Raw genomic sequence first — 16,686 nt, forward strand, 5'->3', positions numbered from 1 at the left:
CGTTTAAATGACAACTCCTTTATCTCTGGAAGCTAATGGTTTCATTAGGATGAAGATTTTCTGTAGGTAATAGAGTCCTTTGCGCCTTACAGACTTTGAGTGGTGGGTAATTGAGCCCTTAGTTAATTCACCGACAGAATCAGATGCAGTGCCACCGCTTGTCATAAAATCATGAGTGCTGAGTTTGGCCCCCGATGTTGGGCGTTTGCCCATCCTTGGTGAAGATGGCAAGAAACAATATGACCTGTCAGTTAAAAGCCAGAAGTTCAGAACCAAACACGCCTGGATTTGCGTCCCCATGTGCCCTTTACTCACTGTGTAATCTTGGGCAGGAAACTAACCTCTCTGTGTCTCGGTTTGAGTTTGTCCCTCTGGGGCGCGTGTGCTGTTTTCAGGGGACAGGAAGAGATGAATATCGGAGTAGCTCTCGGCAGAAACAAAGTTACACAAACGTGAATACAGTTACACTTAAGATATCCTTGTTTACCAAGTACAGTTTTTGTAACAGTTTCAAGGTCCTTGCTTCATCTCACTGTCTGGCTGTGGGCCCCCGGAGCCCAAGGGACAGGTGATGGATACCTTCTGTCCTCTGACTTGATACAGTCTGGAACATAGCAGGGGGATGAAACGCAACGTGACTCTAGGTTGTGGCTCATTTGTAAGGTCCACAACCAAATAACACACGATGGTAGAGAATGGCAGAAGTCCATGGCTAAGTCTGGGTGAGGACATAAGGTCTTCGCTTTCTGAAGTGTCACCCGACAGAACTTGGCAAAGTTTTCTCACGTTCACATTGGAAAAACGTATTCTGGCGTTATTTACAAATAAAAATGTTTTCTCCCAGATAGCGTACAAATTCAGTTCCAGTTTTCACAGAAAAGACATGTTCAAAGTCTTTAACCCTTTCTTCATAGTGTCGTTCTTTCATTGCCTGCGTCGGTTCTCTTGTACTTACGAAAAGCAATTAATTTCAGATACTTTCAAAATACTTGTGTGCCTGAATGTTTTACATTGTGTTTTTCAGTTAAATACCAGGTGAGTTTGCATTTACAGTCGGGCTTTTAAAATACGACCTGGCTTGAGTGGTTCCTGGATTTGATGATTTTTGCATTGATTGGGGGTAAAAAAGGAATTTCCAGCTCTTTGTCATCGGTCAGCAAACAGGTTTGATTAGAATTATGTTTTTGTTCATGGAAATGTGAGTTTATGGACTCAAATGCAGACAACTTATTTTTAAAACGAACACCTTGCATTTTCAATAGAAAAAACCCAAACGATAGCGTGTGTTTGAGGTGTGCGATAAAATTAACATGAGGAACAAAGCAGATTGTGTGGGTAGGAATTTATTTTCCTTTTGGGTTCCAAGAGTCACTGCTATCGAACTGAAAATCGGCCCTCTTCAGGAGAAGGCAAGTTTTCGTGCCAGCTTTGTTTATCCCTCCTCCTCTATGCTATTATTTTTGGCTGGCAGACAGCAGCAAGGATTCAGAAATGGTTCTGCATATTTGACGTAAAGTCTGTCAATTCCTGAGCCTGCATATTTTGCAAAAATATCATGCACCAGCATCTTCCTTCCAGTTTGGCGTGAATTCAAAACAATGTCCTTGGCTCCAGAATAGCTTTAAGTAAGGTTTGGATGCTCCCTGAGGTGGGCTTGGCTCCAGCCCTCGTTTCCTGTTGTCGCTTCCAGGTAAAGGACAGAGATCTGTGAGCATCGCTGTCTTAAGAGGCCTGGGCCTATAAATAAACAGAGAAAGCGACATTTTTTTTTTTTTTTTTTTTTAAACCTGACCCTGAGGGAGCCTTTTGCACAAACAGAGATGCATCATCTGAAAGAAACAAAAGAAAGTCAAATGGGAAAATCAAGAAAACTAGAGCCAGGAGAGAACACCGCATGCCTGGCCTAGAAAGAGCCTTGCTTGCCTAAGAGCTTTTCCCTCTGCCAAGGTTTAGGGCCCGTGCACTCCTGTTTCCGGGCTGCCTCGGGTTTCAGGAACCCGTGGGCTCCAGACATAAGACAGGAGGCTGCTGGCTTCCCAGGGGGTTTGCAAGTTCCTGTGAAATCCTACCCAAGAATTTTATCGGAGTCTTCGATGATGGGCTGTGTGAGTATATTGCATGTTTGTGGCGTCTCCCGGCCTGCTGGACCGGGACTGCGGGGCCACCGGCTGGCTCGCTCGCTCACTTGCATCTGTTGTTCTCTGCTTCTCTTGCCAGGAGCAAACAGTGTGCCTTTCTTTCTCTGTTGCTTGGCCTCGCCTCTCAGTCCAGTCCTGAGCCCTTGCACTTGGCAGGGCCCTTGACTTGCAGCCCCACTTCTGCCCCCCAGGTACTTGCACAGCTCTTTACCCTCCCAACAGGACTTTCCTGACCACTGTAGCTCAGGTGGTCCCCTCTCGGCGTTTTGTTTGAATTCATTGCACTCGACTTGCCGCACTGTATTTTCTGTGTATCCCTCCATTAGAATGTAATGTTGATGGGAGCAGGGGATTTCTTTTGCTCCTTGCTTTTGAGTCGGCGCCTAGAACCTGGTGCACTCTGAGTGTTTAAATGAATATATGTTATGTAAAGAAATTAATGAATAAGTTCCTAATATAGTAATTTCAATTGGAGTGATGTATCATACTTATATTAGTTGGCTATCACTCTATCCAATGATTTTATCTGACTCTTGCAATGATGATATGCGTGTATACATTCAATGGTGATCTATCAATCCATCTCTCCACATATACATCCATCTATCCATCCATCCGTCTGCCTAACTCTCTCTATCTCTATCCATCCATCCATCATCCATCCATCCACCCACCCATCATCCGTCATCCATCCATCCATCCATCCATCCATCCATCCATCCATCCATCCATCCATCCAAATCAGGTTTAACCTGGGCTGGATGACCCTGGCTTCCTTGGATAGTGTTAGATAAGAGGATAGACTTGGGGTAGCTTCTAGAGGGAAATGGGTGCCATCATCATTTTTCAGTTACCATGATTGACTACTAATGAAGAAACAATGGTTAAATAGAATGTAGAATTCAATTATTGTGTTAGCAAGTTTCTTAACTGTATTAGTGTATATACAGAGGGTGCCAAAAAAAATGTATACACATTTTAAGAAAGGAAAAAACTGTATTAAAATTGTAATACTCAATATTTTAAGAAAGGAAAAAACTGTATTAAAATTGTAATACTCAATATATAGTGATATCAAAAGATGAATACAAGTCATGTGTATACATTTTTTGGCACCCCTGGTATATTTTTTAAAGCCCCACAATATAAAAAGGAAAAAGAAAGACGTTGTTTCTACATTATTTTCTTAACAGGCTTGTTGTCCATGATACTGAAAATTAGTTTTTATTGTAGTTAAGAGGCAGTTCTTCTTTCCTCCTCTCTTCCTTCTCTCTAGCCCTCTTTCCCTTCCTCCGTCTGCTTTCTTGCTTTTCTTTCCCACTCGCTGCCTCCCTAGCTTCTCCCTTTCACTCTTCATTGGTTGAGGAAGTTCTTTTTGTTCTCTTTTTAAATTAGTGTCAGGTGTACAAACCAGTGTAATAGTTAGACATTCACACCCCTCACAAAGTGATAACCCCTCCCCCAATCTACTGCCCCTCTGACATCGTATGTAGCTATTATAATATCATTGACTCTATTCCATATATATATATATATATCCCATGACTATATGTATTATGCATAATGTAATATATATATTATGCATAATGTAATATACATATATAATTATAGCTGACATTCCGGTCCATGAATTGGTCTCCCTGATACGTCCCTGGCAGCCTATATAATCTTTACAACGTTATTGATTATATTCCCCAAACTGTATTTCATATCCCGTGGCTATATTGTGATTACTAATTTGTACTTTCTAATCCCTTACCTTTTCTCCAGTCCCCACCCCTCTCCTATCTAGCAACCTTCAGGTTTCTTTTCTCTGTATCTCTGAGTCTATGTATGTTTTGTTTGTTCATTTATTCTGTTCTTTAGATTCCACATATAAGTGAGATCATATGGGATTTGTCTTTCTCTGTCTGACTTATTTCATGTAACATAATGTTCTCTAGGTCCATCCATGTTGTTGCAAATGGTAAGATTTCATTCTTCTTTATGGCTGCGTAATACTCCATTGTATAAATGTACCACCGTTTCTTAATCCAGTCGTCTACTGATGGGCATTTCGGTTGTTTCCAGGTCTTGGCTATTGTGTATAGTGCTGCAGTAAACATAGGGGTGCATAAATTTTTTCGAATTAGTTTTGGATTTCTCTGGATAGATACCTAGGAGTGGAATTGCTGGGTCATAAGATAGTTCCATTTTCAGATTTTTTTGAGATACCTCCATACTGTTTTCCTTAGTGGCTGCACCAATCTGCAATCCCACCAACAGTGCACCAGCATTTCCTTTCCTCCACATCCAGGTGAAGGAAGTTCTTAATAAAAATCAGTGACGTGGGTGATTTCAGTTGCATAATGACAGTCCCTCATCCCTTGTAGCAGCAGTAATAATAATAGCATGCACTGGTGGGGGGTCCTTTATTCCACGGCCCAGTGACTCCTGTGTGAAGCGGGGACAGGGTGAGTACCACACAGCGGGCAGGCTCATCCACGGGGACTGGTGTTACCTTGAGTTCATCTGGCTGGAGAAGTACCACAGCCAGGATTGCACTTGGGTTGCCTTTCTAACATTCCCTCCACCTGTGTCTCTAAGACCTGTAAACCCTGTGCCTAAAATAGAACACATTTTTAACTTCTCATTTTGAAATAATTTCAGACGTACGAAAATGTGGAAAATGAGCACGAAATGTTCCCATATCTCCTCCACCCAGCTTTTAAAAATGGTAACGTCTTACGTAGAGTCCAGAACTGACAGAGTCCAGAATGACCGGAACTGACAAATCAACCCTGGTGTCACACTTCTCACTGGCCTGCAGAGTGTATTCAGACTTCAGCAATTTTCCCACGACTGTCCCTTTTCTGATTTCGCGTCCCACGCTGTATATTATGGTGTCCCCTTAGTTTCCTCCTCTCCGGGGCTGTTGTGAATCTTTCTTTGTCACTCACGGTTTTGACACTTGTGATGATACCGGCTGGTTGGTAAGTAGAATCCCCTTCAGCATAGCGTGGCTTTTCCTGGTGTCTCCTCATGAGTGAATTTACGTTAATGCAGTTTTGGCGGGAACACTACGGAACTGATAGTATGTTGTACTGAGTACGCCTATTACAGACACATGTTGTCTACATGTCTCATTACAGGCGAGATTAACCTTGACCTTGGTGAAACTTGTGTCTGTTGGGATTCTCCACTGAAAAGGAACTATTTTTCCTTTAAATTAAAAAAAATAGCTTGTGAGGAGATACTTGACATGTATTATATCAAAGAGGAGATACTATGCCAATATCTTGTCTCTTACACTTTTTCCCTCCACTAATTTTAGCATTCATGACGATTCCTTAGGGGACAATTACTACGGTGTCCCATGCAAGTGGCGATTTCCTGTTTTCTTCAGTGCTTCCACATTTATTCATTGGAACTCTCTGAGAAGGAAGAACGATGCCTTCTCCGCCTTTGATTTCTTAGTAATGAATCCACAGGCAATCGTGACCGTGTTATTCCGTGGGTTACAGCTCCTGACTGGCAGTATTTCTGGTTGATGCTGTTGCTCAAACTGTCCCAGATGTGGCCGTTCGGAGCTCCGTCAGCTGGCTTCCCGAGTACTTCTGACATGTCCCTGTCCCTTTGGGAGCACTTCTTCGATGCTTGGCACCCCACGGTATTCCCGGAATATTTCCACTGCCTCAGTCCTGGAATAAATGGTCTCTCTGGGGAGCGCCAGTTCCTTTTATTGGAGAATGGATTCAGAAACAGAGCTGGCTGCTCATTGCTCCTGAAGCATCATTGCTCTTCGTCCTGTGAAAGAACAGAGCTGTTTCCTGATACATACGTGAAAGCTCCCACGTGTGACATACACCATCCACGTACATGTTGAGCTGCCTGTTTCTGTCCCAAGGACCACGAGCTTATACTGACACACCGACTCAAGTCCAATACCAGAGGTTCATTTTGCTTTCCCCGTATTTGTATCTCCTTTCTCCAACAGAGAGAAACCTGCCTCCCATTTTTCACCTCATATTGACGCGTTTGTTCAATCCTGGTCTATGGATAGCTTTGAAGTTACTAACTCACTGCTTGAACAGAAAACGTACTAAGTAGGATACAGCATGCGTGCACCTTTCTTTTTTGTTTTTAATAATTTTAGCATAGAGTCAAAATACTGTTTTCCCAAGTCACTTAGGTCAGTCACCGTCTTCTTTCAGTGTGGCTGTGTCATTGCTTTGCGATGTCCATTTTGGGTCCCTGCCCCACCGCCACACCAGTGTCCTGGCTGATTTAGCTGTTCATTAATGTTTTGAGTTAGTGAAACGTTAAGTTAATCCTACAAGTCCAATCCACACATAGAGCTATGCACAGAGACGCAGAGAAGTGCTGCTCCCCCATCGCTTCCAGCCCATTTCCTCCCCCTGCGCCCCGTGCCCAGCCACCTCCTGTAGGTGACAGTCTCAGTAGTTTCAGACTCACTGAACCCGTGTTTCCTTTGCCTGCAAGAACAGCCACACGCCTCCCTTCCTGTAGCCCCTTCTTTCGTGTGTGAAGGAGAGCATAGTAGACACAGACCTTGCCCGTGGCTTAATGAACAGATTATCCTGGTATCGCTTGATAGAGATCAGCTCCCTTCTCTATTCTTTATTTCTCCCACTAAGGTGGAATATCCATACAATAAGGGGCACACATCGTAAGTGCACAGCTCAATGGTTTTTTCCATATGTCTACACCTGTGTAAACACCACGCAGAGGACACTCTGGGACATGTCCAGCCTCCTGGTACCTTCCCTCATGCCCTTTCCCGGTCCCCATAAACCAGGGTGACACTGTTCTTATTTCCATCACCATTGGTTCGTGTCGCCTGTTCTTGAACCACATAAACTCAATCATACTGCACGTGCCCTTTTTCTCCTGGGTAGGTTTCCTCGATGTTGTACCCACGTTCCGTGAACCTGACACAGCCCCGGTGGGTGAGCCTGGGGTCCGACAGCTTCACCTTCTCTGGTGACCTTGCTGCAGAATTGACGGAGGAGGACAGGTGCAGGGGTTGTCGCATTCTGCTCCTTGCTTTGCAAGAGATTGCGTCTTGTTAGCAATTTGCTATTGTATAAGAGATTTTAAACATTGGACTTAACAAACAAATAACTCTCAGGAGAGCCCACATAATTCTACCGAAGTGTGTGTTCCATGAGGCAGGCATCATGCCATTTTCTTTATCACCCTATGAGCATCTAGTGCATTGCTGGCGAATCAGTGAATAATTCCAAAACAATTGCTAACGAAAAACAAAACAAAAACCAGACAACAGTTGCAGTCATTTATTCATTGCTTCCTAATTCACTGGAAACTTATTGTCGTCACGTTCTGCGTTGACAGTTGGGCTGGGTCTAGCTGGGGATATGTGGTGCCTGCCCTCGGGTGGCGTCTGATGCCAGTGAATCAGACTGGCTCCTCTCCCCTTCTTTCTCTCCTTCTCCTTCTCCCGGCCTCGAATAGACCAACTCTGGCCTGACGGACTCGGGGGGCTTTGGGGCTGGGAACTGGCAGGCCAGCGGCTGTTTGGTTCCCTCAAGTGTTGAATCTGTCTTACTGATCCTTCTGCTCTAACTCGTTTGGCAAGGATGACAGTGCTGCTGTGCCCCAAGGGGCAGAAAGGAGACCTGGTGGAAGGTTCTAGGTTGAGCATGATCTGAGCAACATGCCGAGTGGCACATTTTGGGAGTGAACACACTGCCATTTCTTCTTTGGTTGGATCTCGGCAAGGTCTACATTTTTTTTTTTTTTAAATGAAATGTTGAATTTGTATAGTAAATTCTTTTCTTTCTTTTTTTTTTTTTTTTAAAGATTTTATTGGGGAAGGGGAACAGGACTTTATTGGGGAACAGTGTGTACTTCCAGGACTTTTTCCCAAGTCAAGTTGTTGTCCTTTCAATCTTAGTTGTGGAGCAGCTCAGCTCCAGGTCCAGTTGGCATTGTCAGTTGCAGGGGGTGCAGCCCACCATCCCTTGTGGGAGTCGAACCGGCAACCTTGTGGTTGAGAGGACGCGCTCCAACCAACTGAGCCATCCGGAAGCTCAGCGGCAGCTCAGCTCAAGGTGCCATGTTCAATTTTAGTTGCAGGGGGCACTGCCCACCATCCCTTGCGGGACTCAAGGAATCGAACTGGCAACCTTGTGGTTGAGAGCCCACTGGCCCATGTGGGAATCGAACCGGCAGCCTTCAGAGTTAGGAGCAGGAGCTCTAACCACCTGAGCCACCGGGCCAGCCCAGCATGGTCTCCATCTTGACACAGAGGAAAAGAAACCCTGCGTTCTCAGCCTAAGCTGTTTGGGCAAGATAGGTGGTGGTAATACGGTGAGAAGGCGACATTTCTGCTGGGATGTCGTCCAGGTGACTGTAGGGAACAACCCCACTTCATACCTGAGTACAGGGTGACTCTCCCTGTGTTACCACGGACGACGGTTTTCTGTTCCCAGCTCTACACCCCACTGCACAGACACAACTGAAGGCCACAACTCGGCTTTCTGTTTTATAGCCCTCGCTCTGCTAAGTGGAATTACCTGCGGAAGGAAATTCCTTAGCTCAGTGGTGATCTTGTCCTGCAGGCATTTTCAACTAATTAGGGGAGAAATGTCCTCATTTGCGAAGGAGAAGACAGTTGTCTTGGGAATAATTCATTTCTGCTCTGAAAACTGTGTATTAGTATCGTTCCCTTCGAGAATTAATTACCTTGCTTTGACTATTTGTCTTGCCCAGAACGTTGCTTACTTCAAAACGTAATTAAGATGTTTAGCGCATCACAAATCAAAACCATTGCTCTGCTGTTTCAGAACCAGCCTGCCAGACCGGAAGTCCTGGTTTGTAAACCAGCTGCGGGATCTCCCGTTCATTGCTTTGCACAGGGACGTTGGACGTATATTCTGAGTTAATAACAGAGGCAGACCTTGGTGATATTGCAGGCTCAGTTCCCGATGCCACAATAAAGTGCGTCATACTCTTTTTGCTGGTGGAGGGTCTTGCCTCCGATTTGTAAATGACGCAACAGCTGTGAGGAGCAGTGAAGTGCAACTCCATTACATGAGGTCTGCCTGTGTCTGTTTTCACGCTACGTTTTCTAGTGACTCTGAGATTGAGCTGCCTAGCGCTGATGCCGTGGGCAGGTGACAAACAATAACTGTTGTATTTTGTCCCTGTGTGGCTGCTTTACTCTCCTGGTGTGTGGGTGCTGAGGGGCTTTGGGAGATGCTTGTGCCATTTCGGATGTGTCCACAGCCATTTCCAAGCACTGGTGTCTTGGAGATGCAGTGAGATGTGTGCCCCACAAGCACCCTGGGAGTTGGCAAGGTGGAGACTGGCTTCCAGCAAGCTTTCTGGCCCTGGATGCTCTTCTAGGACCTCGCTGCTCCTCGCTAGGAGGTGGAGTCTGTTTCCTGTGCCCTGGAACCTGAGTGGGGCTTTCTGAGCACCTGACGAAATGGGATGTGGTGGAAATGCTGCAGTGCGACGTCTAGGCTAGCTTGTCAAATTCCACCTGGCCTCCACCTCCTGCCCTGAACGGTTGGTCTTGGAGCCCAGCCACCCTGCGGGGAGCAAGCCCACGTCACGTGAAGAGGACTTGTGTAAGTTGTTGAGCCGGCGGTTGTAGCTGAGATCTCAGCCAACGGCCAGCATCAACCTGCAAACCTCTAGTGAGTGACTCCTCTGAGGGTCCAGCCCCCAGCCTTCGAGCTGCTCCAAAGCACAAACACCAAGAGGAAAGGAAACGCACTGTCTGCACCGAGCACTGTTCGAACTGCAGATTTGTGAGCACAGTTGGGATAGTTTGTCAGGCAACCATAGCAACTGCAACACCAGATGAGATTTATTTAATGAAAAGAATACTTTTTGAGGAAAAATCATGTGTAGGATTTAATGAATGTTTGTGGAAGAAAATGTTTTGTGGAAAAGGGATCCGTTAGATAGTCCATAACAGTAACTTTTAATGGCTGTCAACACACACACACACACACACATACTGACACACGTGCACACACGTGCACACACATATTTGGGCTGCCCGAAAAATGTACGCGAGTGGACACTTTGGTCAATGTTGCTCAAGCAGGAGTTCGCCGTCATCAGAAGTGTCTGGACGCTGATGGGAACCACTCTGAGCACCTCTTGTCATTTGCAGAAGCCACACGAGACTTGTATTCATCTTTTGTTATCGGTATATATTGAGTGTTACAATTTTAATACAGTTTTCCCTTCTTAAAATGTGTGTGTGTGTTGTTTTTGGCCCCCTCTGGACAGCATACACACTCACCCTAATATACATCCACTCACCGTCTGCCTCCTGCTCCAATGCAGGGCTGTCTGCCCTTCGTAGGTTATTCTCAGTTCTGCCCGAGTCCAACTGGGACACAGGGAAATCTTTCTTCTCACACACGTCTTTCCTCAAGTCATAAAGAATAGGTGTCATTTTTCCCCTCGTGTTGGTTTCAAGGTCTGCTGGTACCAGTCTTCAGAGGCTGACAGGCCTGCTCCCTCTTCTTCTGGGGACTATAAAATGCTACCGATGTGACTTGAATGCTCATAAATCCCTCAAATGAGAACGGAAATGTTGGCAGTTCTAGCTCCTCTTCCCCCATCTCCAGAGACGCCACAATAAGACTCTGCGATTTCAAAAATCAAACACACATCCACCCTTTGCACCTCACATTCTTTAGAAATCTGTAAAACAAGGGAAACAGCAACTTTCCAGCGACACACCGCATGGCTGTGCTTGGAAAGTGCTTGGCCACGCGGAGGGGCCCGGCGGCCCACACCGTCTCCAACCGCCTCAGGCCCGGAACTGACCACTGGAACTGCTGCCCCCATCTCGGCATCCACTCAGCAGAGTTTACCCACGAAAAGCACCCCTCTCCTCACGCACCGGACCTTGCCTTTGGAATAGCGCTTTAGCCATTGGCAGGGCAGCTTTGCGTGCCCATGGCGCCGGCATCCGCTGGCACTCCTGCTGACTCATTTGTACCATTGTCAGTGGTCGTCTCACCGACAGGGCCGGCTGTTACTCTGGGGATGCCCGGTGCCTTTCAGCTGGAAGTTTGCTCGGCCAATTTGAATAGGGGCCCTTGCATTTCCTTGTCAAGTACAGCCAAGGCGTTTTCACAGCGTTCAGCATGATTTGTTTTCCCCAGCTGTTGATTGTTTTTTGGAGATGACGACCTGGTTTCTCTGTAGTCACGAGTCCACGCCAACTGCGGGAATTCTGTAGATGTGATTTGGGGGCTGGTGGTCGGCTTGCATATAAAACTACTCTCAGAAACCAAAAACAACAAAAGAACAAGACAAACAAATGAGAAACAGAAACTCATAGACACAGACATTAGTTTAGTGGTTACCAGAGGGTAAAGGGGGGTGGGGGGTGGGAGATGAGGTTAAAGGGGATCAAATATATGGTGATGGAAGGAGAACTGACTCTGGGTGATGAACACACAATGGGATTTATAGATGATGTAATACAGAATTGTACACCTGAAATCTATGTAACTTTACTAACAATTGTCACCCCAATAAATTAAAAAACAAAACAAAAACAAAAACAACAACAGAAAAACAAAAAAACAAAAAAAGAAGAGGGAGCCAGAAACTGGAAAGGGCTTGGAGAAGCCATTCTGGCCACAAGGCAGCTTTTTAGAAACCAGCCTTGTGTACGGAGCTTCTCCTGGAGAGACCATGTTTTCTCTCCCTCACCCTATGTCCCACCAGGGCACTCCTGGGGGCTGCACATACAGCGTCCACACAGACAGCAAAGAAGTCAGCCGGGCCTGGGTCATTTGGACTCGTCCAGGGAGATGGCAGGCTGACCTGCGCACATCTCCTGGGGCGTCGGTCCACGTGGCTGTAGTTCACCCCCCTGACGGAAGCAGGGAGTGAACGGGGCTGAGTGGAAAGCTGGCCAGCTGGCCTTCCTACGTGCACCCCTCTTCTTTCTCGGTTTCAGTGATGCCAAGAGCGGTGCCACCATACTTCTGTAAGTGTTGGCAACTCAGATGTCTTCTGGAGTCAGGCAGTCACGTTAGTGTTTGAAGAAGCTTTGGGGGTCACAGAGTTGGGGACGCTGGGCCCTGTGGGGAGTAGCTACGTGTGTGGACTCGCTGCACTTGGTCCTATTTTTAAAAACACTGCATTGGCCACACCAAGGAGGACCAGCTACGTTATTTGTGGAGTCCAGTGCAAATGAAAGCATGGGCCCCCTTCTCACAAATTATTAAGAATTTAGAGATGGCCACCACAGAGCATTAAAACAAAAGTGGATCCTTCTGTGCCTGGTTTGGCCTTTTCTAAAATGTCATATAAACAGAAGGTGGTGAGGCTTTCCTGTCTGGCATCTTTCACTTAGCACAATGCTTTGCAAGTTCATCCTTAGGGTTGAGGGTGTCAGTGGTTCTTTCCTTTTTATTCCTGAAGAACATTCAGTTTTATGGATGTGCCGCCATTTGTTGATCTGCCTGGTGAATGATACTTGGTTTGTTCCCAGTTTTCGGTGATTGTGATTAAATAACTGTAAGCATTCCCATTTGAGTTTCTGTGTGGGCATATGTTCACTCACCTTAAGTATGTAAATACTCAGAAGAAGGATCGTTGGGTCCTTGTTAAGTGTGGCTTTCACCTCATAGGAAGCACCTTGCATTCCTACCAGCCACGTATAAGCGTCGCAGTCACTGTACATTAGCGTCAGTGCTTGTTATGCTCAGTCTTTTTACCACTAGCAATGCTGGTAGGTGTGTTTGCAGGGGATTGTAATTTCAATTTCCCTACGAGTAATGATTTTGGGCATCTTTTCATATGCATATTGACTGGTTGTAGTTTCTCTTTTGGGACGTCTATTCCAATCTTTTGCCCATTTAAAAAAATTGGGTTGTTTTCTCATTACTGAGTATGCGAGTTACCTGTATATTCTGGATATAAGCCTTCTGTCAGATACGTGTTGCAGAAATATTCCTAGTTTGTGAATTTCCTTTTCATCACCTTCAAAGAGCAACAATGTTTTAATCTTGATGATGTCAGTTATATAAAATTTTGAAAAATAATGCCCTTGTATGCCCTGATTTATAAATTCTCACCACATCCAGTTTCCTAAAGATTTTTCTCCTGTGTTTTCTCTTGTAGAAATTTAATCGTTTTCGCTCTTTCCTATCTGATGCGTCTTGTGTTAACTTGTGAATCTGGTGTGAAGGAAGGGTCAAAATTCTTTTTTTTCCCTTCTTCATGGAAACATCCAATTGTTCCAGCCCTCTTTGTTTGCAAAGTTGAAATTTTCATTTGGAAAAATTTCTATGTTGATTTGAAAAATTTCTGTATTGCTGCAATAATGTTATGCTTTCTCTACACTCCTTTGGATCGCTCCTCAATTTGAATCATTTGAGAGATGAGTGTAGACGCCAAGGGTTGCCCAGATGGTCTTCACGAGGGACCATAATTCACCAATGTCTTCTTGCTGAGGAGGCATTTTTCCAGTCTCTCACGGGTGCAGCTCCAACCAGCTAGCAGATTGTCCCATCATGTCCTCTTCTTCCTGGGAACTCCATTTCCCAGCCTCCTTGCAGTGGCTGTGATCATATGACTGAATCCTAGTCACTGGAATGTTGAATGGAAGTCACGCGTGCCATGGGACTGACCTACAAAGACCTCCTGTGACCTGGCCTGCTTGGTAGGATTGTGACAAGCATGACAACTCTAGAAGCCGTGTGCTGAAGACGCCTGAGCTGCAGATTGGAGGACTTGTAAGTCACCTGCAGAGGAACTGCCCCTAGGACATCCCATGAGAGAAGTGAGCCACCGTGTGGTTAGACCACTGAGATTAGGATTTAGTATAATATTACCGTACGCCAAGTAAGATGCCCACGGAAGGGGGGCCGTCTTCAGTAAGCACAGGCCTGGAAGGTGTCCCTATCCCTGAAACCTTCCCCTGGGCTGAGCGCATTCCTTCTCGCTCATGGGCTTTGCTTAGAAGGGAAGAGCCTCAGGGCACAGTCACCTCCTGTGTAACACGTTGTGTCTATGGATACACAACCGAGAAGTCTTTAGTTACCAGTCTTCTGCTTTGAGAAATGTAGGTCGTGTCTTCATTGTTTGCAGCAGACAGAATTACGCTCCCTTCCCTCCCCAAAAGATGTCCACGTCCCAATTCCTAAGACCTGTGACTATGGAACTTCGCACATGTGGTTAAGTTTGAAAACGGGAAGATCATCCTGGAAAATCGGGGAGGGTCTAATGTAATTATAAGGGTCCTTATAAGAAGGAGGCAGAGGGCTTGAGGTAGTGAAAGAGAAATGAGGACGTTTGGAGTAGACAGAGGGAGTGGGGAGGGAGGGGGACCGGATGGGAAAGAGGACAGGGAGACAGAGGAGAGTGGAAAATGGTACCATGTTTCCCTGAAAATAAGACTTAGCCAGACCATCAGCTCTACTGTGTCTTTTGGAGCAAAAATTAATATAAGACGCTGTATTATATTATACTTATACTTATATTATATTATATTATATTATATTATATTATATTATATTATATTATATTATATTATATTGTACCTGGTCTTATACAAGACACAGTCTTATAGTAAAATAAGACTGGGTCTTATATTAATTTTTGCTCCAAACAATGCATTAGAGCTGGTGGTCCAGTTAGGTCTTATTTTTGGGGAAACACGGTGCACTGCTGGGCTGAAAGACAGAGGAAGTAGCCCTGAGTCCAATAAAATAGATCCTCCAGAAGCTGGAAAGGCAGGGAGTGGATTCTCCCCTAGAGCCTCCAGAAGGAACCAGCCTTGTGGCTATCCCCATTTTAGGACTTCTGATCTCCAGAACTGTAAGATAGTAAATTTGTGCTGCTTTAAGCCACTAAGTTTGGGGTAATTTGTTACAGCAGCAAAAGGAAACTCATACAATATTATCTGGGATTTGTATTATTTCAAAGTATTTCAAAATTGTTTCACTTTCCCCTAGCCTCTATCTCCATCTACTGAAACAGGGAAAGACACAAAGAATAACTCTTTATGTCCCAGGATAAGCCAGCATGGGGGCTGACAACCTTGTGGCTAAGTATGAACAAAGAAATAATAGGTCAAGTTGTAACCACTTTTGCAAAATCCTCCACCAATGGGCTCTGTAAAGTGTTTACCAGGAATCATGCTGCCAAAGCTTGGCCTGTATCAGAAAAGTCTTATCTTCACATTTGAAATGAAGAGTAGGTTTCATTGTTGCCACTTGTATTCAAGCAAGTGAAAACTGTAGCCTCTCCCATTTAAAATCATGGATATGAGAAATCTGCCATCATAGCCCAGCCATCTTCCGTCTTTTCTCACATGAGCTAGTATTCCTAAATTATTTGACTATTTTCTGTTTGGGGAAGAAAACCAATTCGGTGCTGTTCCTTAAGCATGGTCTTTTCTTCTTTCTGATCATGTAGAATTATTCTTACAAACATAAAAGAAGCAAAAATCACTTGTGGTCGAAGGACCTGGCTTCTGTTACGGGGACAACCCTTGCTTCTGCGTTTCCTTACCTTTCTTGGCAAGAAGCGCTATGTTCCTATCTGATGAAGATTAGTTACTTTTCAGCCAGGGCTAAATCATTTGCAACGAACGTAATCATCCGTTGAGGCTTTTTTTCACGCCATTTCACATTTGTTCTTGGATTCTGTACATCACTATAGATGCACAGGACTAAAATCTTGCAGATGGGCTTTTAATGCTAGCTGTGCTGATATCTGCTGTAGAGCTGGGTGATTCCTAACGAGGGAGAATCGAGCTGTAGGAAACTCACTTTGCCACTGCAGAGAAGGACACAACTCCCTGTACTTGTCTGTTGGTGATATGTGTGCCTGATGTCTCATAGAAATTCCATTCAGTTCCGTGGACTTGGGGATATACTACATCTCAAAGTGAGTCGCATAAAATTGCCTGGAGAGAAATAGCCTCAGGGACGTCATTAAACACTTACGGGGGTCCCCAAGGGGATGCACACCCTGTCCTGCGGGGTTTATGATGTCTCATCTCCTCCAGGGCAGAAACCCCACTGAGTTCATCTTCTGGAAGACAGTTTTCCTCCTTCTCAATGGTCACAGCCAGACCCCTCGGCCTGGGGGGGCTCAGGGCCCATGAGTGTGGTAGTTTCTTTTCAAACCAGGAGAAAAAGCATGACAATAATCCAGCATCCATTAGAATCATCTTTATATAAAGAGTCATAAAAACACCAAAGTCAATATATTTAAATGAATATAAGTATATAAATACGTAAACTTGTATATAACCACACATACATTTATATGATTGTATATTACGTACGAATAAATAGAAAATTTAGATATAAGTTTATGTCTATATTATAATTTATATGCTTGTAATTGTTATATAATATATAATGTTATATAATATAATAATACTTACAATATTACTTATAAACATAATATAATTATAATATTATAATACGTATATAAATCCCCAGAAGAACTAATTACAGAAAAAAAAGAGAGACACAAAAAACCAATATCAGGAGTGAAAAAGAGGTTATTACTACACTTCTGC

General features: G+C 44.7%; 1 protein-coding gene across 1 annotated transcript in view; it reads left to right on the top strand.

Annotated features, from left to right (window-relative positions):
• Positions 1 to 1,844: 1,844 nt before the first annotated feature.
• Positions 1,845 to 16,686, top strand: part of ANOS1 (anosmin 1) — a 415,357-nt gene continuing 400,515 nt past the window's right edge. Inside the window, exon 1 of the mRNA XM_074323216.1 lies at positions 1,845 to 2,105. The gene's annotated coding sequence lies outside the window, so the exon portion shown is untranslated. The remainder of the gene's footprint in view (positions 2,106 to 16,686) is intronic.

This window comes from Rhinolophus sinicus, chromosome X (genome assembly GCF_036562045.2).
Source record: "Rhinolophus sinicus isolate RSC01 chromosome X, ASM3656204v1, whole genome shotgun sequence".
Classification (NCBI taxonomy): domain Eukaryota; kingdom Metazoa; phylum Chordata; class Mammalia; order Chiroptera; family Rhinolophidae; genus Rhinolophus; species Rhinolophus sinicus.